The sequence below is a fragment of the Talpa occidentalis genome, unplaced genomic scaffold, assembly GCF_014898055.3.
Source record: "Talpa occidentalis isolate TD23 unplaced genomic scaffold, MPIMG_talOcc4v2.1 talOcc4.2, whole genome shotgun sequence".
Classification (NCBI taxonomy): domain Eukaryota; kingdom Metazoa; phylum Chordata; class Mammalia; order Eulipotyphla; family Talpidae; genus Talpa; species Talpa occidentalis.
Genome location: NW_023602073.1, coordinates 2,317,499 through 2,339,052, shown reverse-complemented (window position 1 = coordinate 2,339,052; position 21,554 = coordinate 2,317,499). Strand labels below are relative to the sequence as shown.

Below are 21,554 nucleotides of genomic sequence, written 5' to 3'. Positions count from 1 at the left end.
AACCTGTGCTATGTAATAAAAAACAAGGGCCTCCCTGGTGGCACAAGGGGGCGCAACCTATGAAGCTTGCTGCAGCGTCTGCAGCATGAGTTCAATCTCCAGCCAGGAAGATAGCCACATGGCACAGCAGACCTCTCCTGCTGCAGTGTATTTCTGTCCATCTGCCTGTTCTGCTCCCCACTCTGTCTCTAGTGAATAATCTCACCCCCACACCTCTGGCCTGGACCCCAGCCCCTGTATGCATAAATAAATAAATCTTAAAAAAAAAAAAAAAAAACCCCACAAGCTATGTCCGCAAAAAGACTGCACCTTTGTCTTGGCCTGGAGGGATGGTGATGGGGCCACTAAGTGCCTATGTCCTGAGTGACGGGGATGTCTCTCTTCACCTGGCAGCTGTGGGTCACACAGCTGTCCTCGCATCACAATGTATTGAAGGTGGCGGGAACTGTCAGCAAAAGTAATCAGCACAGTCATAAGGGCCTGCGCGTGAGGTCAGGACATAGGAGGCTGACCACGTCTGCAAGACAGAGCCTCAATCAAATCTGCACATCAGGGCTCAAGCGGACTCCCTGGTGGTCACTATTCCGTGCCTATGGCATTCTCGTTGCTAGGGTGACAGCTCTGTCACAGAGCTCTCTTGGCAGAGTAAGGGGCACCAGTGCACATGAATGCTGGGCCCTGCTCTGTGAGCCTCTTCCCCAATGGGTTTAATCAAAATCACTCTTCTGAAAAATGTAACAGGATCCAGAATCTCTGCAACATACTGCCGCGGACCAGCACAGCAGTAGACGAAGAGGGCGCCTCAGGGTTGAGAGACTGCGCAGGGTGGTCAGGGAGTCGGCAAAAGAAATGACAGACAGACACACTTCAAGAGAGTGAAAATCTGGGCCTCCCCGGTGGCGCAGCGGTTGAGCGCTGGGTTGCGAAGCTGCCCACGGCCTCTGCAGCGCCGGTTTGATCCCCGGCTGCTCCCCGGCCACCGGAGGAAGGTCCCACATGGCGCGCAGACCTCTCCTGCCGCCCGCTGCTCCCCTCAGCAGTGTACTTCGGTCCTTCTGCCTGCTCTGCTCCCCGCTCTGGCTCTGGTGAATTCTCTCTCCCTCCCGCGCTTCTGACTGTGCCCAGTGCTTGTATAAACAAACAAAACAAAACAAAACAAACAAACAAATAAATAAATAATACATGCCTCTTAAAAAAAAAAAGAGAGTGAAAATCTGAGTGTAATTTTATTTAAGTTAGTGGCCAGTATATATATTTTTCTAAAGGCATAGGATCGGTTATCAGTGAACTAAAGCAGTTGGCTCATAGGTTTAACTTATCATTGACAAGGCAGTGATTTATGTCCAGAGTTACATTTGGATCTAGGCACATTCCTAAGCAGTCAAATCATTAGTTTTGTCTTTTGTTTTATATAATTACATTTTCTCCTAGCTAACCACCAAATTCATTAATCATTATTAATTATAACAGGTGCACTTATTTTTTTTTATGTAATACCATTTTTTCATTAGGGATCAAAGCTAAGGAATTTTAACATATAACAGAGCAATTATTGAACTAACAATTTTGTTGTTACACAAGGTTTATTGGTGTTTCATTTGAGACATCCTTGTTACTAGATTTCATGTTTCTTTAATTTAACAATCAATGCCCTTTACAGAAGAGAAGGAAGAAGTTTTAGAAAGAGAGTGAAGGGATAAAGTTTGTAGGTCTGAGGAGACGAGATAAGGCTCCTTTTGGTCAGCATTCTTGTGGTGGCTCCTGGTGGTCATTATCTTTTGATAGACGTCTGTCTTATCTATGTCTTCAGGGAACTTTGCTGTACTCCCCTGCGTGCTGGTTCCTTGCCCAGCTGGACCTAGGGACCATGGCAAAAGCCATTAGCCCTAAAGGTCACTGCAGGGGGAGGTGCAGCAACATATGATTCACCACGTCCAACAAGGGCTAATTCATAACCACTACCATGTAAGAAAAATAGAAAACATTACTCATATTCCAGAAGAAAAACAGACAGAAAACAACAACAAAGCAGCCCCTGGAAACTAAAGCCAAGGGATCTGTGATCAGCTGGTACCAGAGAAGGGTTAAAACACCCCTAAGACATTTCAGTATGTTAATGGAAACATAGAAACAATGCATTAAGGAAAACTGCCGGAGAGCAAGGTTAACCTACAAAAGCAGCCACATGAACATGGGAGACGGTCAATGAAGTATTAAAATGAAAACTGACTGGAGGGCTAAACATCGGGCTTACTAAAGCAAAAGGAAGTCACTGAAGTTGATGGTAAACAACTTACTCGAAAAAGAAAAAGAACTTGAAAAGAAAACTTACTTGAAAATGAAAAAGAAAAATAAGGAGGAGAATGGGAAGATGCTCAGAAATACTCTAGGAAACAGTTTCACACGCATGTAACTGGAGTTCCAGAAGGGAAAGAAGGTGCATAATACGTATTTTCACACACAACGGCTAAAAGTCCCCTAATTTAGAGATGCAATTTACAAACCTAATAAACTTAAAAATCTGTAATCAGGTCAGGGCAAAGAAAACTAGTTCAGGCCCTTCACAAACAGCCACTGCCCAAAGGTAAGAGAAGATCTTGGGAGCAGCCCGGAGAGACGACAGCAGATGATTCAACCACAAAGGAATGATGGACAACGTCTCACCGGAAGAAGGGGAAAGTATCTTCAAAGCACTGAAACATCCTTTGACCCCCATCTTAAATCTGGTGACACTAGACTAAAAGAAAAAGCAGCAGCAGCCATCTCACACAGACAAATGCTGAGGTAACTCAGCAGCAGCTCACAGCACTAGGGGACGTTCTACAGACTGAAAGGACACCAGACGGCTCCAAGAAATGGTCGCTGAGTAGGTAAATGTACAAAGAATTCTACATACACTGTACTTCTAATTTTTAAAAAATAGACAATTGTTGGCCTCCCTGGTGGCATAGGGTGTTAGTCTCAGGCTATCACCGCTATAGCCTGAGTTTGATCCCTGGCCAGGGAGCTGACCCACACATCACGCAGCAGACCTCTCCTATCTCCCCGCTGTCTCTCCCACTGCTCCCCTTGGCAGTGTATTTCAGTCAGTCCACCTGTTCTGCACCCACTATGTCTCTGGTGAATCCTCTCACCAACCCCCAACCCCCGCACCTCTGGCCTACACCCCAGATCTTCTATGCAACAAAAAAAGGGGGGTGGGGGAGTCCCTGGTGGAGCAAGGGGTTAAGACACAACCTATGAAGCTATCTGCGGCCACTGCAGCATGAGTTCGATCAGGGAGCAACCCACATGGCACAGCAGACCTCTCCTATCTCCCCACTGCTCCCCTCAGCAGTGTGTTTCAGTCAATCTGCCTGTTCTGTTCCCCGCTGTCTCTGGTGAGTCCTCTTACCCACCGTACCTCTGGCCTGTACCCCAGTTCTTACATGCATAAATAAATAAATCTTAAAAAAAAAAAAAAACCACAATGGCTTAGAGAAAAGAAAAATACGTTAAAAAGAGCGGACAATGACATGCACAGAACCAATGTGAAATACATGTGTGCAACACAACAGTGCAACTGGCGAAGTTTAAGGTCCACAGACACTGTAAGAACTAGCACACTAGTACACTTGTGCTACTCCAGTGTGTTGAGAAAGCCTCATACTGGAGACTGTTGGAGGAACCTGTAAAACAGGAACTCAACACAGCAGAGGACACTAATTTGCTCAGGTTACCAGACAGACCACCACCAGGGCAGGGCCGTCTGCATAGAGCTTGGTGCTCTCTGGGAAAGTAAACCACTCTCAGCAGCTCTCCTGCCTGCCTAGGACTAGGCAGGGGCTCCTTTTTCTAATAAACTTTTTAAAAATGTGAATTTAATGGCCTCCCTGGTGGTGCAGGAAGCTGAGTGCTGCACTGTGAAGCTGTCCACAGCCTCTGCAGTGCTGGCTTGATCCTGGCCCACCAGCAAGGGTCCCACATGGCGCAGATCTCTACTGTCTAGCCCGCTGCTCCCCTCAGCAGTGTATTTCATCAGTCTGCCTGTTCTGCTCCCCGCTCTGTCTCTGGTGAATCCTCTCACTCTCCCGCGCATCTGGCCTGTACCCTAGTTCTTATATAAATAAATAAATCTTAAAAAAAAAAAAAGTGAATTAAAAAAATTAAACAACACTTGATTCAGTCCCTGCACTTCCATTATGTACCCAATAGATGGGAAAACTCACGTCCTTAGGAGCAGCAGCACGTGGACATACACGGCAGCTATATCCCACTGCCCATACTGGGAAGCGACCAAAATGCCTCAGTGGATAAATGGATAAATTGTGCTTCATCCAGAAAATGGCATCATCATTCAGAGCTCAGAGAAATGAGCTGTCATGTCATGAAGACAGGAATCTTCTATGACTCCTTTGAAAACGCCACCCAATGCATGACTGTATGTATGACACTCGATTACAAGGAACTATGGAGACCATGAAAGTATCCGTGGAAATGGGTGGGGGAAGGACTCGAAGGAGCACAGGATTTTTAGGGCAGCAAGGCTATTCTGGACACCTACAATAGTGGATACTTATCCCTGCTCCTCCAAATCTATAAAGTACACCACCAAGAGGGTATCATACTGGGAACCAAGCCCACGGAGATGGTATCTCAAGACGGATTTGTAAACTAGAGCAAATGCACTCCATATGGGTGTTTCCATAATTGGGAGGAAGTGTAGAGAGGAAATCAACCTTCTCACAGGTGTGCTGTGGTCCTAAAACTGCTACATAAAAGCCCATCAGAAATGAGCAGAGGGGCCTCCCTGAGGGCACAAGGGGTTAAGACGCAACCTATGAAGCTGTCCACAGCCTCTGCAGCATGAGTTCGATCCCCGGCCAGGGAGCTACCCACACGGCACAGCACACCTCTCCTGTCTCCCCGCTGTTCCCTTCAACAGTGTTATTTCAGCCAGTCTGCCTGTTCTGTTCCCTGCTCTGTCTCTGCTAGATCCTCTCACCCCACCCCCACCTCTGGCCTATACCCCAGTTCCTGTATGCATAAATCTTAAAAAAAAAAAAAAAAGAAATGAGCAAACGACTGGAATACAGTTCTGCAAATCACAAGTAGGCCATAAGCACATAAAAATGCTAACATCACTGGCCATTAAGGAAAAGCAAATCAAAAGCACAAGTGATGCCATTTTACATCTACTAGGGTAGAAATAAAATATTATCAAAACCATTAAGGGCCTCCCCTGGTGGCGCAGCAGTTGAGTGCTGGGCTGTGAAACTGCTCGCAGCCTCTGCAGCACCAGTTCAATCCTGGTGAGGGTCCCACATGGCGCAGCAGACCTCTCCTGTCTCGCCCGCTGCTCCCCTCAGCAGTGTGTTTCAGTGGATCTGCCCGTTCTGTTCCCCGCTCTTGTCTCTGGTGAATCCTCTCACCTTCCCGCGCATCTGGCCTATACCCCGGTTCTTGTATAAATAAATAAATCTTTAAAAAAAAAACAAACCCCATTGAGACCTGGAACCCTGTGCACTGTTGGGGCAAACATAAATGATAAATGATGCAGCCAGGAAGGAAGCAGGAAGGTGATTCTTGGGAAAAGGGAACTCAGAATGACAGGAGGACCCACCCTCACCACACCACACCACTACCCTGGGGTGTTCCCCAATAGCAGGGACAGCAGGGCCTGGAGACGTCTGCACACCTACAGTCACTGCAACATCAGTCATTACAGCCCAAAGCAAAACCAACCCAAGCCGCCAGCCATGGATCAGTGGACAAATAAGACCGGCAGCGCCACATGAAAGGATATCACTGCGTCTTTAAGAGGAAGTAAACAACACATGGTAAAATATGGGTGCGCCATAAAGACGTTATGCAATAAAGTAGGACATTCACAAAATGAGATGTAACATGACTCCCTTTCTTTTTTTTTTTTTTTTTTTTTAAAAATATTTTTTTTTTTTTTTTTTTTTTTTAATAGAGGCATGTTTTTATTTATTTATTTATTATATTTGTTTGTTTTGTTTATACATGCACTGGGTACAGTCAGAAGCGCGGGAGGGTGAGAGAATTCACCAGAGCCAGAGCGGGGAGCAGAGCAGGCAGAAGGGCTGAAGTACACTGCTGAGGGGAGCAGCGGGTGGCAGGAGAGGTCTGCGCACCATGTGGGATCCTCCTCCGGTGGCCGGGGAGCAGCCGGGGATCGAACCGGCGCCGCAGAGGCCGCGGGCAGCTTCGCAACCCAGCGCTCAACCGCTGCGCCACCGGGGAGGCCCCATGACTCCCTTTCTATGAGGCTCTCAGAGTCATCAAATTCATGGAAACAGAAAATAAAAAGACAGTTGCAGGGGCTGAGAAGAGGGGAGTAGGGAGCTTGGGCTTAGAGCGGAGTGTTTCATGAGGAGAAAAGGAAAATTTCTGGATGGTGGTGATGGTGGCACAACACTGTGAAGATACTGAATCAAAAGAACTATATGGAAAAAAGGCCAAAACAAGGTTTTTTTTTACATTTTGGAAGGACATGTTTATTAGGAAAGGAAGCAAAAGGAGACCCTGAATGGCCACCATAGGACAGGAGAGCTGCCACCAAGGCGTCACCAAGGGAAAAGGCTTTTATACAGGACACCCGCACAGCGACAGACAGGCAGCAGGTGAGCAGCTAAAAGGAGATTTTATGTTACGTGCTTGCTATCAGAATGGAAAAAAAAAATCAACTATTGACCAGAATTCTAGGCCAGAATCATAGTTATGATACACACATCTATGATTTTTAAGTTATTAAACAGCACAATTATAAAATCTTTACAGAAACTGAAATTATAAAACGGTTTTTTTCAAGATAGAAAAGTTAACTACATTAATAAAATCCCATTTAGAATCCCTGATGTAACCTTAAAATAACACGCCAAAATTAGGAAAAGGTGTGCTCCGTGATTTTACTCAGCAAATGAGTCTGTCTCGACCTGTGTTAAACTACGTCTCACTGAGGGCTTCCCCAGTGGCACAGTGGGTTGAGCGCAGCGCTGTGAAGCTGTCCGCAGCCTCTGCAGCATGGGTTTGATCCCCGGCTGGCCAGGGAGCAACCCACGTGGTGCAGCAGACCTCTCCTGTCTCGCCCCCGGTCCCCTCAGCAGGGTATTTCGTCAGTCTGCCTGTTCTGCTCCTGTTCTGCCTCTGGTGAATCCTCTTACCCTCCCGCACATCTGGCCTATACCCCAGCTCTTGCATAAAAATAAATAAATCTAAAAAAAAAAAAAAAAAAAAAGGATAAAAAATATGTCCCATTGAGGTGACCTCCCTGGTGGCGCAAGGGGTTAAGTTCTTGTATGCATAAATAAATAAATCTTTAAAAAATTTAAATATGTCCCACTAACCTGAGTGCTCTCTCCGGCTAGACTTTGAGTCATCACCACACACTGGCCAGCAGGAGGCGTAAGAGGGAGCAACATCATCACCTGCAAACACATCCTTCAGGCTTGGCCGACAATGATGAATCTAATGTAAAAGTGTGTGTATGTGTGTGTGTAATTTTTAATGTGTTTTGTTTTTTGTTCGCACCTAGGAGACATCCGATAACACTGAAGAGCAATTCGCATTAGAAGCAATGAAACTCGGAGGCAGGAGCGCAGGAGAAACCCCGGTTTGGCGGCCCATCAGTGGCGGGAGAGAAGCACTCCGTGCGTTGGGACACAACACAGGAGGAGGTTCTCATTCTCCACGAGCTGCAGGCGCCCTGTGGACAGCTGCAGCAGCCATCACGTGGGAGCGGAGCCTGTAGCACGAGGACTGGGCAGGAGGCCCAAGCTCAAGTGTAACTGGTAGAAACGGCGAAACAGCTGACTGACTCAGTCAGGAGAACTGCAGATGGAAGACAGGAGACTGGGACTGGATGCAGGGAGAAAAAGAAATAGAAGCACTCAGGGATATGGAGAAAAAAAGAAATCATTAGAGAGACCGCGAAAGAAGCGAACACAAATCTACATTCTTCCAAAAACTTGAGACCGAGTAAAGCACCCAACACACTCCACAAGGTCAGCACCACCCTGATCCCGGAAACAAAGACAGCACAAAAGGGGAAACTTTGACCAGTATTACCAATGACCATAAATGCAAAAATCCTCACCAAAACCCTAGCAAGGGGCTTCCCCGTTGGCGCAGCGGTTGAGTGCTCGGCTACAAAGCTGCCTGCAGCATCTGCAGCACCAGTTGGATCCCCAGCCACTGGTGAGGGTCCCACAAGGCACGCAGACCTCTCCTGCCGCCCACTGCTCCCCTCAGCAGTATGTTTCGAAGGTCTGCCTGTTCTGCTCCCCGCTCTGGCTCTGGTGAATTCTCTCACCATCCCGCATTTCTGACTGTACCCAGTGCTTGTATAAATAAATAAATAAATATTAAAAACAAAAAACAAAAAACAAAAAAACCTAGCGAACCAAACACTACAACATACCAGCGAGTCATGCATTCTCCCAGCAATGAAAGGCTGGTTCAACACACATCAAATCAATCAATCAATGTGGCCACCAGATGACCAAAAAGGAAGACAAAAGCCACACGATCTTCTCAACAGGTGCTAAACAGCATTAGACAAGATTTTTTTATCACTTATGATAAAAACTCTTGCAAAAAAAAGGGAATAAATGGAATTTATACAAATCTTATAAAAGCTGTAATGACATGGGCCTCCCCGGTGGCGCAGCGGTTGAGCGCTGGGTTGCGAAGCTGTCCGCGGCCTCTGCGACGCCGGTTTGATCCCCGGCTGCTCCCCGGCCACCGGAGGAGGGTCCCACATGGCACACAGACCTCTCCTGCCGCCCGCTGCTCCCCTCAGCAGTGTGCTTCGGTCCTTCTGCCTGCTCTGCTCCCTGCTCTGGCTCTGGTGAATTCTCTCACCCTCCAGTGCTTCTGACTGTACCCAGTGCTTGTATAAACCAAACAAACAAACAAACAAACAAATAAATAAAACATGTCTCTATTAAAAAAAAAAAAAAAAGCTGTAATGACAATCCCCCAGCCAACATCACACACGGTGGTGAAGAGCTGAGCGCATGCCACTCACAGCAGGACCAAGACAGGGACATCCGCTACCACCAGTGTTACTCATGGAGTCTGGAAATTCTACATAAAGCAACTAGGTAAAAAAACGACATAGAAAGAATACAAATTGGAAGAGAAAAAGTATAACTGTCACTTTCACAGATCAGATGTTGATACATGTGGAGAAACCAAAAGACTACCAAAAGATCTCTGGAAATAATAAAGCAAATACAGTAAAGCGCAGGATACAAAAATCAGTGGCGTTTCCATATGCAACGTAGCAAAAGGGAAACGAGGACAGTCTGTTCACAAGCCGGCCAGGAAGAACGACCTGGGAAAGTTACAGAAGTAGGTGAAGGGCCTGGACCCAGGAAAGGTAAGCTGATTAAAGGAAACCAGGCACAAAGAAAGACACCCTGTGTTCTTCAGACGGAACAACCTGCCGTCACTGAATGGCCTTACCTTACCGCCCAGAGCAATCTGCAGATTTAATGCAAATTAAATTACCACCGACTTTTTTAAAGGAAATAGAATGAACAATTATCAAATTCATATGGGAACACAAAATTTCCTAACAGCTAAAATATCTTAAAAAAAAGAAAAAATTGGGGCCTCCCTGGCGGCCTGCAGGTTAAGTCTGCGCTCTCTCGCCATCACTGCGGCGTGCTCCCTGCTGCTCCCCTCAGCAGTGCATCTCAGTGGATCCGCCTGTTCTGCTCCCCACTCTGTCTCTGGGGAGTCCTCTCACCCCCAGCACCTCTGGCTTACACCCCAGTTCTTCTATGCAAAAATAAATTTTAAAAATTTTTTAAAAAAAGAAAAACTGAATTATCTCATTTACCGACTTAAACAGCACGATACTGGAACAAAAACCAGAAATCAGACTAATGGGAGAGAACTGAAAGCGCAGAGATAACCAGGTAAATGGGAACAGGTGATCTTTGACAAAGGTGCGGTGGCCATGAGATGGAGAAAAGACGGCCTACAGATAAATGGGGCGGGGCAGCATGGAGAACCACTTGCAAAAATATGAAATAAGACCCATATAAATGCTCTATAAATAATTAATTCCAAATGGATTAAAGATCTGGACATAAGAATCCAAACCTGAAAGTTTTGGAAAGAACATACAGGGGCACACACAGGACAGCGGCCACAAACATGTGCTAGGACATACAAGTCCAACATCAAGGCACCAAAACCAAAACCAACAAGCGGACAACACCAAGCTTAACAGCTTCTGTGCCACAAAAGAAAGCAGCACAAAAACAGAAAGGCATCCCACAGATTAGCAAAAACATTTGCATGCCACACATCTGACGAGTGGTTAACCTCCAAAATTACCAAAGTTCTTACACAATTCAACAAAAATGAATGTCCCAATTAAAAAATGGGCACAGGAAAAAGCTTCTATAAAGGAGAAATTCAGATGGCCTACAGGCATGAGAAGTGTTAACATCACTCATTGTAAGGGAAATGCAAATTAAAACCACAGTGAGGGCCTCCCCGGTGGATTGAGCGCAGTGCTGCGAAGCTGTCTGCAGCTTCTGCAGCAAGAGTTCGATCCCTGGCTGGCCAGGGAGCTACCCACATGGTGCAGCAGACCTCTCCTGAATCGCCCACTGTTCCCCTCAGCAGTGTATTTCGGTCCTTCTACCTGTTCTGCTCCCTGCTCTGTCTCTGGTGAATCCTCTCACTCTCCTGTGCCTCTGGCCTGTACCCCAGCTCTCATATGCATAAATAAATTAATCTTAAAAAAATAAAAATAAAAAAACCACACTGAGATGCCACCTCACCCCTTGAGAATGGCCCAAATGAAAAAGAATAGAATTCACAACGCTGGAGAAGGTGCAGAGAAAAAAGAGCTCTCACCCACGGTTGGTGGGTGGCCATGATACTTGATACAGTCCCTTGAAAATGGTCTAAACATTTAAGATAAAAATGGAAATTCCATGTATTCCAGTAATACTTCTGCTAGTTATTTACGCAAATGATGTGAAAGCTCAAACACCAAAAGATTTATCTAAGCCTAAGATTCATCTACGCCAACGTACAGAGCAGCACTGTTCACTACTACCCAGTCATGGAACCAACCTATGTCCCTTCAACAGATGAATGGTAGAGAAATTCTGGAACACAAACTCAATGGAGCATTACACAGCTGTGAGGAAAGACCTCAGGGCAGCATTTAGCACAAAAGGGATGGATGGGAGGTGATTTCATTGAAGGAAACAACTCAAAAAGTAAACACAGATATCAGAATGTGTCACTAATTTGTGGGATATAAATATAAAAAAAAAATTTCTAGGTAGAGTGAGAATAAAACCTGAACAGGGAACAAAGAAGATAATGGAGACCAGAAGGAACAGGGCAAGAGTGGAGAGGGTGGGGAGAGAGGCAGACGGGAGTATGGGCCAGGGTGGTTTGGTAGAGGGCTAACCCCGTTAGCAAGGCAGGAGAAAATTATTATAATAAAAGGCTGTTAGTAGGGCCTCCCCAGTGGCGCAGCGGTTGAGCGCTGGGTTGCGAAGCTGCCCGCAGCCTCCGCGGCGCCGGTTCGATCCCCGGCTGCTCCCCGGCCACCAGAGGAGGGTCCCACATGGCGCGCAGACCTCTCCTGCCGCCCGCTGCTCCCCTCAGCAGTGTCCTTCGGTCCTTCTGCCTGCTCTGCTCCCCGCTCTGGCTCTGGTGAATTCTCTCACCCTCCCGCGCTTCTGACTGTACCCAGTGCATGTATAAACAAACAAACAAATAAAATAAATAAATAAATAAAACATGCCTCTATAAAAAAAAAAAAAAAAAAGGCTGTTAGTGCTACAGGAGTGTCAAAGACAGATTAAGCAGGCCAGAAAGAAGGAAATAAGCAAAAAATTAAGTATATGGAAAATTTCAACAATGACCCATAAAAGAGTTTCCAGAAGGTCATATACAGTGTTTTCAAATATGGCAGATATTTAATTCACAAAGGCTAGAGAAGTGTAACTGGACTGGAGAACAACTTAGGGTGCTGGGAAGCGTCACTAGAAATGCATGCAGGCCACACCAAGGAGAAATGCCCAGGAGCAGTGCAAACAACGCCCAGAAAATAGGACTCTGAACAGTCTACTGGGCACCCTGGGTTTACAGACCACCTGAGAGAAAGGCCTGGGGAGTCAGTCTCCAATAGTTGTCTTGAAGCAGGAAGTGGCCAAGTCTGCTGCTTGCTGGAGTGGAAAGTTCCTGCGTTGTACTGCTTGTCCACGAATACAGCCCAGGCTACCCTGACCCCCTTCTCAAACAATAAAGCAAGTCTACGGATGAGGTGATGGATGAGGTGACAAGATTCAGCACACAAAATGCAATGCAGTCCTGCAATTCGGAGTTCAGACTTTGGGGAGCTATCCCACTGAGCCCACCGGTGTGTGCCTGTTTACTCTGCCCATGGAGCTCCAGGAGGTTAGAAGTTCTGCAAACAGAACTTTTTCCCAGAATTGATTCCTGTTCTCCTCTCTGGCTTGTGAGTATCCCTACTAACTAGAATAACTTGTTCCAGCAGTGACTTACTAATCTGTATCAGCATAAACACAGTTCCATGCTATTTTCCTGTCCTTTTATTCATATCTTTAAAAAAGCTTGGGCCAGAAGAGTGAGAGGCAAAGCTCGATGGCTCTCCCCAGCCTCCCTCTGCTGAGGAGTCATTTAGACTCTTGAGTCTTTTTTTTTTTTAAAGATTTATTTTTATTTATTTATATAAGCACGGGGCACAGTCAGAAGCACGGGAGGGTGAGAGAATTCACCAGAGCCAAAGCGGGGAGCAGAACAGGCGGACTGACGAAGTACACTGCTGAGGGAGCAGCGGGCAGCAGGAGAGGTCTGCGCGCCATGTGGGACCCTCGTCTGGTGGCCGGGGATCGAACCGGCGCTGCAGAGGCTGTGGGCAGCTTCACAGCCCAGCGCTCAACTGCTAGCAGCGCCACCAGGGAGGCCCCAGACTCTTGAGTCTTCATTAATAGCTGAGAACTTTTCATCGCTGCCTGTTGCAGCCAGCTGGCTCCCTTAACCCCGACACCTGCACTCAGGTCCTCATCCACCTTTCCTCTCCCTCCCCCTTCACCCCACAGCTGACAGGTAACCATGAGCAGACCAGTGCAGCACGCGGGGAGTGTTTATTTCCAGACTGGTGAAAACATCATCATCTACAGGGAAACACAAACCCCAGTTCAGACTGCTCCCAACCACTCAAGCCCCACGACATGCAGCACAGTGTCCCCCAGGGGTCTGGTCTCAGCAGGGGCCACGTTTCTCACTCTGACATGGCATCAGGGCAGACTCCAATTTCCACTCATGTGGATGTGTGATTTGCCTGCATCTACATGACAACTTTGTCTTGGTGATTTATGTTTCCTTGAAAAAAACTTTACATTTCTAATTTACATTTCAGTTGATGAACTAATAGTCAATGCACCAAAAGCTAAAGAAAAACAAATCCCTCACCAGAGAGTTATCCATTGTCTGCTGCTCTCACAGATGCCGGAGGACTCTGGTGGTGCCGGGGAGAGGTGATGGAATCCCGCAGGAGAGGACTGAGGCAGCTGCACCTGGGTCCTGGGGTCTCCTTTTCACAGTGCTCCTCCGCACAGGCCTGGGAGAGCAAAGTGTCACTGCGTGAGACTCTGTGCAAAGGAGTAGAGTGGGTGCTGGGCTAGAGAGGAGGCCAGTCCCGGGTTTCGGCCCAGAACGGTGGAAAAGAGGAGCCCAAGAGTATCCGACCGAAACAGGCTTTATTGAGAGTCCATGAGGTGATGAGGCCGTTCACTGGTAGAATCAAGGTTTACAACTGACTTAAGTTAACGAAAACTCAGGTTTCATACTGACTGACCAATAGTTAATTTGAAGTCTTCAACATACAAAACTGTTGCCCACAATTTCATAGGAAAAGTCACATCTAATGTACTTTTTTGCTAGGACACTCCTAGAAATGGTTCCGAGGAGCCCTGCTTCCTTTCATTTCCTCGGAGACCTCTTTTGGCAATGACTGCGATTTGCCCTGGGATGTTCGCCCAAAGGGAATCAGTGCACAAACGCACAGGATAAAAAGCACTTTTCCAGGGGCCTGCCTTCTGGGACACTGTCCTCCCGGGGAGGCCCCGGAGTTATCTGGTCAGGGGACACGGCTGGGCGACAGCCATGATAAATTCACCAAAAAGGAAGTGAAATTCTTACCCAACCAGTCTCAATCAGGGCTCAGGACAACCACAGCCTTCTGTATGATCCTGGCCACACCAGCAAAGACCCTGGAGGGGAAACCAAAGACTGGACCTGTTTTTCTTTAAATCATTACTTTCAGGTGGATCTTTTTTTTTTTTTAAAAAGATTGATTTATTTATGCATACAGAGCTGGGGAACAGGCCAGAGATTGAGAGGGAGGCGGTGAGAGGATTCACCAGAGACAGAGCCGAAAACAGAACAGGCAGACTAACTGAAATCCACTGCTGAGAGGAGCAGTGCAGAGACAGAGGAGAGAGGTCTGCTGCGCCATGTGGGTAGCTCCCTGGCCGGTCAGGGATGTGCTGCAGAGGCTGCGGATTGCTTCGCGGGGCGGTGCTTAACCCCCAGCGCCACCAGGGAGGCCCCTGGGGTGGATCTTTACAGAGAAAGCGCTCAGGGATCCATCTAAACCCACACTCCGACTTTGTAACAAAGCACCTGGGCGCGGAATTCTTAATTGCATGACAAAGCAATCAACAGAACTTCCCAATCGCGCTGAGATCTCTTGAAAACACGAAGGGGAGTAACCTGAAGGGACTCACTGTGTCCAGCGCGAAACCCCACTGAAGAGCGCACCCACGGGCCCCTCGTCTCACCCGCACCACCAGGCGCCACGGAACCTGAAAAGAGCAGAATCAGAGATAAGCTGACAACAGTCAACCCCAGCAGACTCCCCGGCAGAAGAGACCCCCTCACGGACACCCAAAACTGCAGCAGTCGCCAGATCCTATAAAGACCCTCGCCCGCTCCCATTTGGGGCGCGACTCAGCCTGCAGGGCCTCATCACCTCATGGACTCTCAATAAAGCCCGTTTCGGTCGGATACTCTTGGGCTCCTCTTTTCCACCGTTCTGGGCCGAAACCCGGGACTGGCCTCCTCTCTAGCCCAGCACCCACGACACCCCTCACTCCCGGCCTCACCCCCGTGCAGGGGCCACGGGGCTCCCTCCCCCACCCCCGCCCTCAGGCCTCACCCGACGCCTCTCTACCGTGTCCGCAGGGCCCGGGCTCCCCCTTCGCCCCACACCCGCACGCAGGTCCTCAGATCCTCAGCTTCACCCCAAACCCAGCCTTCAGGGACAAAAGCCCCCAAACTGCCCGCGGCAGCAGCCAACATGGAGGCCCCGGGACTTCCGGGCAGAGGCGGGGCCACGGCCGCGTCTGCGCAGACGACGCCGGAAGCCACTACCCAGAGCCGCGTGTCCTCGGAAACTACATTCCCCACAATCCTGTGCGCGCCCGTCGGGGCCGTCCGCGGGCGGGTCTTTCCGGGGAGGGGGAGGGGAGGGGAGGGGAACGGGTGGGCGGGGCTCTGGGGAACGCGTCCGGGCGGTGAGGTAGTGGGCGACCTTGCTTAGCGCCCAGAGAAGCGAGTTTCTTCAGCTCCCCTCCCTTCTGCTCCGGCTGACGTCTTGGGGGGCTGGTGTCTGCGGTTACAGGTCTTGGGGTCGCGTCCAGAGACCTGATCTCGACCGGCTGGGTGGCTGAGCCTTTGGGCCCTGAAGCCCAGACTGAGGGGCGCCCTGGGCCCCGGTAGTGCAGCCTGTGTGGGGGACAGGCGAGCGTCGTGGGGTGACCTGGGGCTCCACTACATGAACAGGAGACGCCTCCTTCAACTGAGTTAGCACCTGGCCAGGGACACTCTGGGCGAGGTCCTGGGGAGAGGGAAAGGCGCTGGGACCCCCTGGACAGCTGGAGGGTGGGGGCTCCGGGCCAGACCAGCTGTGCAGCGTGGAGGCTACCGCGCGGGGAGCAAGGCCTGTGGTCGGAATCCCGGCCATCCTGCGCCACCAAAAGTACCCCATTAATAAGTACTATTAATCTCTAACTGTCCTTGATCGCCGCTCGGGACCCCTGCTTTCACCGTTCCTTGTCTCCATGCGCCTCCCTGGGAATTTGGGAGGATTACTATGATGAGAAAATATATTATTGAGCAAATGAATGTAATAAAGATTCCAGCAGAACTTCCAGCGCAGGTGCAACTGTTACAGGGCAGCCCTGATACAAAACGGGGTGCCCGACTGTGGGTCCTCACCCGCACGCTTAAAAGGACTTATCAATGCTCTACTGCAGGCGCACGCGAAAGGTTAATAAAAGGTTTATCCACAAGGGAAGGGGAAATGAGGAAATGTACAGCTCAGGGAAAAAAGAGGGAGACAAAGTCTTTAATGCATCCTACCCTTTACGCTGGCCTGGAATCCCAGTGGCACTCTGAGAGCTGGCCGTGAGCCAGGAGCCACGAGTCATGAAGCCAGGAGAAGAGGGAGAGGGAGAGAGAGATTGGACCTTCTCCTTGGTGGTGATGGGATTTGTAATGTCCTGATGGCTTTGGCCTGGAGTGGGCGTGGAGTCCACAAACCTGTATGGAATTAGCTCACGACATCCTTTCCCCCTAACAAAAGGGAAAGAAGAGCAGAAGACACTTGCATAGACATAGCAGGCAAAAAGCTGCCCCAAAAGGGGCAGGTTTGCGGAGAGAGGCCTGCAGGGTTGCAGGCGGGAGGCCTTGAGGAGACCGGCCTCCGCTGAGGGAGGTCAGTGAAGAGAAGCCCCAGCAGGTACAGGTCACGGCAGGCAAGAGGCTGCTGCCCTGCAGAGGACAGAGTTGGTGAAAAGAGGCACCTGCATAGTCTCAGGTGGGCAGATGGATGGCTGCCCCGGGCCTGTGCAGACTGCCCTGATACAGTCGGCTTCCATTTGGGAGGGTCACTCCTGGTGAGCCTTTGTTCGGTTAGTTGCTGATTTTGGACAACTCTGCAGAATCTGAAAGGGACAGAGATTCCATCTCTATATCTTTGCCCTTGGGCCTGTGCTCTAGACACACCCTACAGTCTCTGATACCTCCTTGGGTCTTGTGCTTTGTAATCTAGGTGTTGGCGCTTGGGGATCTTGGTTCCCATAGCTGTGTCAATGGCTGTGCTAATCCCTTCTACCCCCACCTCCTTGAGTGAGCCAGGTTTCTGGTCTTGTGGTGCCTCCTTTCCAGTTTTTTTTTTTATTCCTATCCTCCATCAATGGCATCTTGAACGAAGACATTTCTGCTAGTTCAGAGTTTGGCTATCCGGGCACAAGCTAAAGACCCAGTTTGGCCTTGAGTTAGTTTGCCATTTGCTTAAATATGGGCTGCATTATTTTTATAATTTCGGTAAGAGCATGCTTCTCTGGGTGTGCAGTCTATTGGTAAAAACCAATAGCAAATAAAACCTGGGGGCCACCCTGGTGGCGCAAGGGGTTGAGTCTCAGCACTATGAAGCTGTCCACAGCCACATCGGCATGAGTTCAATCCCCGGCCAGGAAACAACCCACATGGTGCACCGTGCTGCTCCCCTTCCTGCTGCTCCCCTCAGCAGTGTACTTCAGTCAGTCTCCCTGTTCTGTTCCCCACTCTATCTCTGGGGAGTCCTCTCACCCCCTGCATCTCTGGCCTGCACCCTAGCTCTTGTATGCATAAATAAATAAATCTTTTTAAAAATGTAAAAAAAAGACGGGATATCATCCTGGGTGTGTAACAGGGTGAGACCCAGGAAAGGGGAGGGACCAGTTTCCCTGCCCCACCCAAGGGAGCTGGAGCTGAGCAGGGAGGGGGAAGCAGCAGAGGAGACTGGGACAGCAAGAAGGAGACCTGGATAAGGCACTTGAAACAGAGAGACAAGTGAAGAAGCTGCACTTGCTTCTCAGCCATGGACTTGTACTAAGCACTTGACAAGGACTTGAGGGATGTGAAAAGAGGCATTTGAAACAGACGTGGGGGAGAGACCCATGGGGAGGTGAACAACAGCCGCTTTTATCTTGACTTCGATTTTGCTCTTTACCTTCCAGACTTGCCTGGCCCCTCTGCCCTTTTCCTATGGTCCCCATGAGAGGTGCTTTAGACCTGGGACAGACTTTTGGGGCTCAGTGATCCTGCCTTGGGACAACCCTGTTTGGCTGGGCATTTACCCACGAGGGGATGGGTTAACTTTGGGTACTTGATTTTAAAGCTTTTTCTTTTTCTTTTCTTAGTTGCACACTAATTGTATTAAAGTTCCTTTCTATTAAAGGTCTTACACACTAGAATGTATTTTGTCTTGATGCCGCAGATGGCAGAACCTGTTTAGAGCAGGCAAGTTTCAGGGTTCTGGGGTGCCACTCACCCTGCCCTGTAACAGAATGACTGATTGCTCTCCAAACACATGTCCTCTTTGGATCACACAATGACATCACACTCACTGGTCTCCACAGCAGCTGGTGCGCGACGGCGTCCTAGCCACCTGAATGCAGATGGAGGAGAAGTCTGCTAAGAAAAGCTCCCTGCCTCATCCTCTTTTCTCCTTCCCCATCCTTTGGCTGCATGCAGAGGACTCCATTGACACACAGAGGACAAAACCACCACCTGAAGAGCCTTTCTTCCTCAGTGATCATGTGGATGCCGCCCAGCCAGAAAGACTGAAACGAGAGAAGGACGGATTTTTTAGGACGAAGCATCTGGAACTCCAGGTTTCGTATGTTTCCTATGTTTCAGCTGGGTTCATCTTCTGTGACCATTAGAAATTGTTTCTTGAGTAATATCTATATCTCGGCCCTTTGTTCAATGATCTAGGATTTCTTATTAATCACACACTCATTATATGCCATTAATATCATCTTAAAAAAAAAGTGGTTTGCCCAACATGTAAATTCTTCCTAAGCTTATTGTTCTCCATAAAGGTAATTCTCAGTATCAACTGTTGCCTGAATCTTCCTGAAGTTCTTATGAACTCTAAAAATCTATCTGGCTCTACACAACAACTCCAGTTTCACTGTCACAATCATTTTTCTTAAATAAGGAGAAAGAGAAACGCCACGACCTATGTTCAGTTTGCCAACTGTTCAGTTTGTCTGCCACACTGTGTTCTGCTTGTTGGGGAAAGCACTCATCATATAAAGGAGAAAGGTAATTGTAGTTGGAAAAAAGCACCTAAATCTGTTCCTTCACTGCGTCATCAAAGTCTTTCCTATTACGTCCTTCTCTGAAATACAATCTTGGGTTTTTTCTTAAATAAGAAAGAAATTGAATCATGTACAGAGAAAGTCCCAGTGCCAGATGCATAAGGGCTGTTCTTATCAGTCCCAGGGAAACATAGAGGACCCGGACTGTATTGGAGGAAGGACCTAAGTCAGATGAGAAAAAGCACAGAGCAAGACTCCCACCTACCGCCTGACATAGGGGGGACGGGCCGCTGGGACATCGAAGACTGAGATGCACTTTCCACTGGGGCGAACAGAGGTGTTCCATCCAGAGGTGGGGGCTAGCGGGGTCTTGAACACTGAATGGGTTTCCAGAGGGGAACAGATGAGGGGAGGCATCCAGCCTGGCAGGGGGAAAGAAGGAAGCTGGGGCTGTGGCCAGAGACCATGAGCAGCCATTTATGGAAAGGGGGCCTGTGTGGGACAGGAGAGGAAGCCGGGGCGCAAAGATGGTCGGGGTCAAGTAGGGAGAACATTAAACCACAGAACAATGAATTTGGGCCTTCTGGAGTCGACCGTGGGGAGGTACTGAAGGTTTCCGGGCAAGTGAACACATGACGAGATGGTACCTGACAGGAGAACCGGCAAAGATAATCGTGGTACTTTTTAACCTGTTTTCCATTATTGCCCTTGACATTTTTTCCCCTAATCACCACGCCCCGTGAGATTCTAACAGCACAGCTACATCATTTATCTGCTCGTGTACTGTATGGGTGCACCGCTGTGCTTTAACACAAAAAGAATAACCCATTTTCAAGGGAGTAGGATCAAAACGGATCAAGAGCACAAGGGACTATGGGGATGGTCATGGGTGGTGGGAATTTCACGGGGACTATAACAGATGAGAAAGCACACATTGCACAAAAATGAAGAATGATGCAAAAAATACATAAACTTAAAAAAAATGTTTTTTTAAAAAGAAGGGCCTCCCTGGTAGTGCAGGGGTTAAAAACAGCGTGATCAAGCTTTCGCCAGCCACGGCAGCACAAGTTCAATCCCCGGCCAGACAGGGAGCAACCCTGGGCACAGCAGACCTCTCCTGTCTCCCCACTGCTCCCCTCAGCAGTGGATTTAGGTGGATCACCTGTTCTGCTCCCCACTCTGTCTCTGGTGAATCCTCTCACCACAGCCCCCCCCCCCGACCTCTGGCCTGCACCCCTGCTCTTGTATGCAAAAATATTTTAAAAGCAACTCTAACTACGGTCTAATCACAACTATCCAGCGCACGCCAAGGCAGGACATCCCATTACGCGCCTCACTAGACCTCTGCCCGCTGTCAGGGGTGATGGGCTTAAGCCAGAGAAACTGTGAAAGTCAAGAAGAGCCTGAGACAGGCCACCGTGCCCCACGGCTGGCGGGTCCCAACCAGGAGGGACAGAGCTCAGAAGACGTGGGTCCCTGTGGACACAACCCTTGAGCCATGGATCTGAGGCGTCCAGCTGGGGCGCAGGGGTGAAATAAGGAGGGGACGAGCACCTTGGGCTCAGGCTGAGGCTAGCAGAGGGGGCTGCTGGGGGAGGAAAAGTGAGGGGGTCCAATGGAGGATGGTGGGGCTTTGGCGGTTGGTGTAGTGAAGCAACATGCATTTGTGAGGTTCAGACCCCTAGGACATACACTGTGACGTAAATTAACATCACCTCGGTAACAGAACTTGACCCCCAAAAAAGAGAAAAAAATAATGAAGGAATATTTGTTCATTAACTGTGACACACACTGAATGAGAATATATTCATCATTTTTTAAAATGGGAGAAATAACACTTGCACAAGGAAAATGGAAGAGTTTGGACGAGGCGGGACCAGGGGCTCAACTGTGCTGTGTGGCCTGGTGCTCTCCACCCCTCCCCGCTGCCCAGGCAGTCTCACTAACCCTGGCATCTGACCCTTACCTGGTGACCACTAATCCCAAACCATAAAAACCCCAACCCCTAGACACTCTGAACCCTGATGACCCAGACCACTAGCACCTCCTCTCTAACCACACCCTGACCGCCAGCCCTGGTCCGCCATAACTCTGACCATGACCCTCTAACACGGAACCTGAACTCTGACACTGACCTTCTAAGCCTTATCTTGGCCCTATCCCTAAATCCTAATCGTGACCATGACCCCTAAATTAGCCCAGACTCCAACCCCAACCACAGCTCCTAACACTAACCTTTAACCCTAAACCCTACCCTTAACCCTAACCCAAACCCAAGTCCCCTAACACTACCCCCAACCCCAAACATGAACTCTGACCTGTGACACTTACCTGGGCATGTAACCATAACCTCTGACCTGAGGCCTGACACTGACCCGGTGCCTGACTGAA

General features: G+C 48.9%; 1 long non-coding RNA gene across 2 annotated transcripts; it reads right to left on the bottom strand.

The window, feature by feature from the left end:
- Positions 1–1,187: 1,187 nt before the first annotated feature.
- Positions 1,188–15,386, bottom strand: LOC119251612 (uncharacterized). Of its 2 annotated transcripts, none has more exons than XR_008552971.1 (5): positions 15,230–15,386; positions 14,799–14,876; positions 14,212–14,282; positions 13,483–13,630; positions 1,188–1,858 (listed from the first exon to the last, which is right to left on the bottom strand). It is a non-coding gene; the product is annotated as an uncharacterized LOC119251612 (long non-coding RNA). The 2 variants fall into 2 exon arrangements; XR_005126516.2 differs by lacking the exon at positions 1,188–1,858 and adding an exon at positions 1,866–1,958.
- Between the last annotated feature and the right edge of the window lie 6,168 nt (positions 15,387–21,554).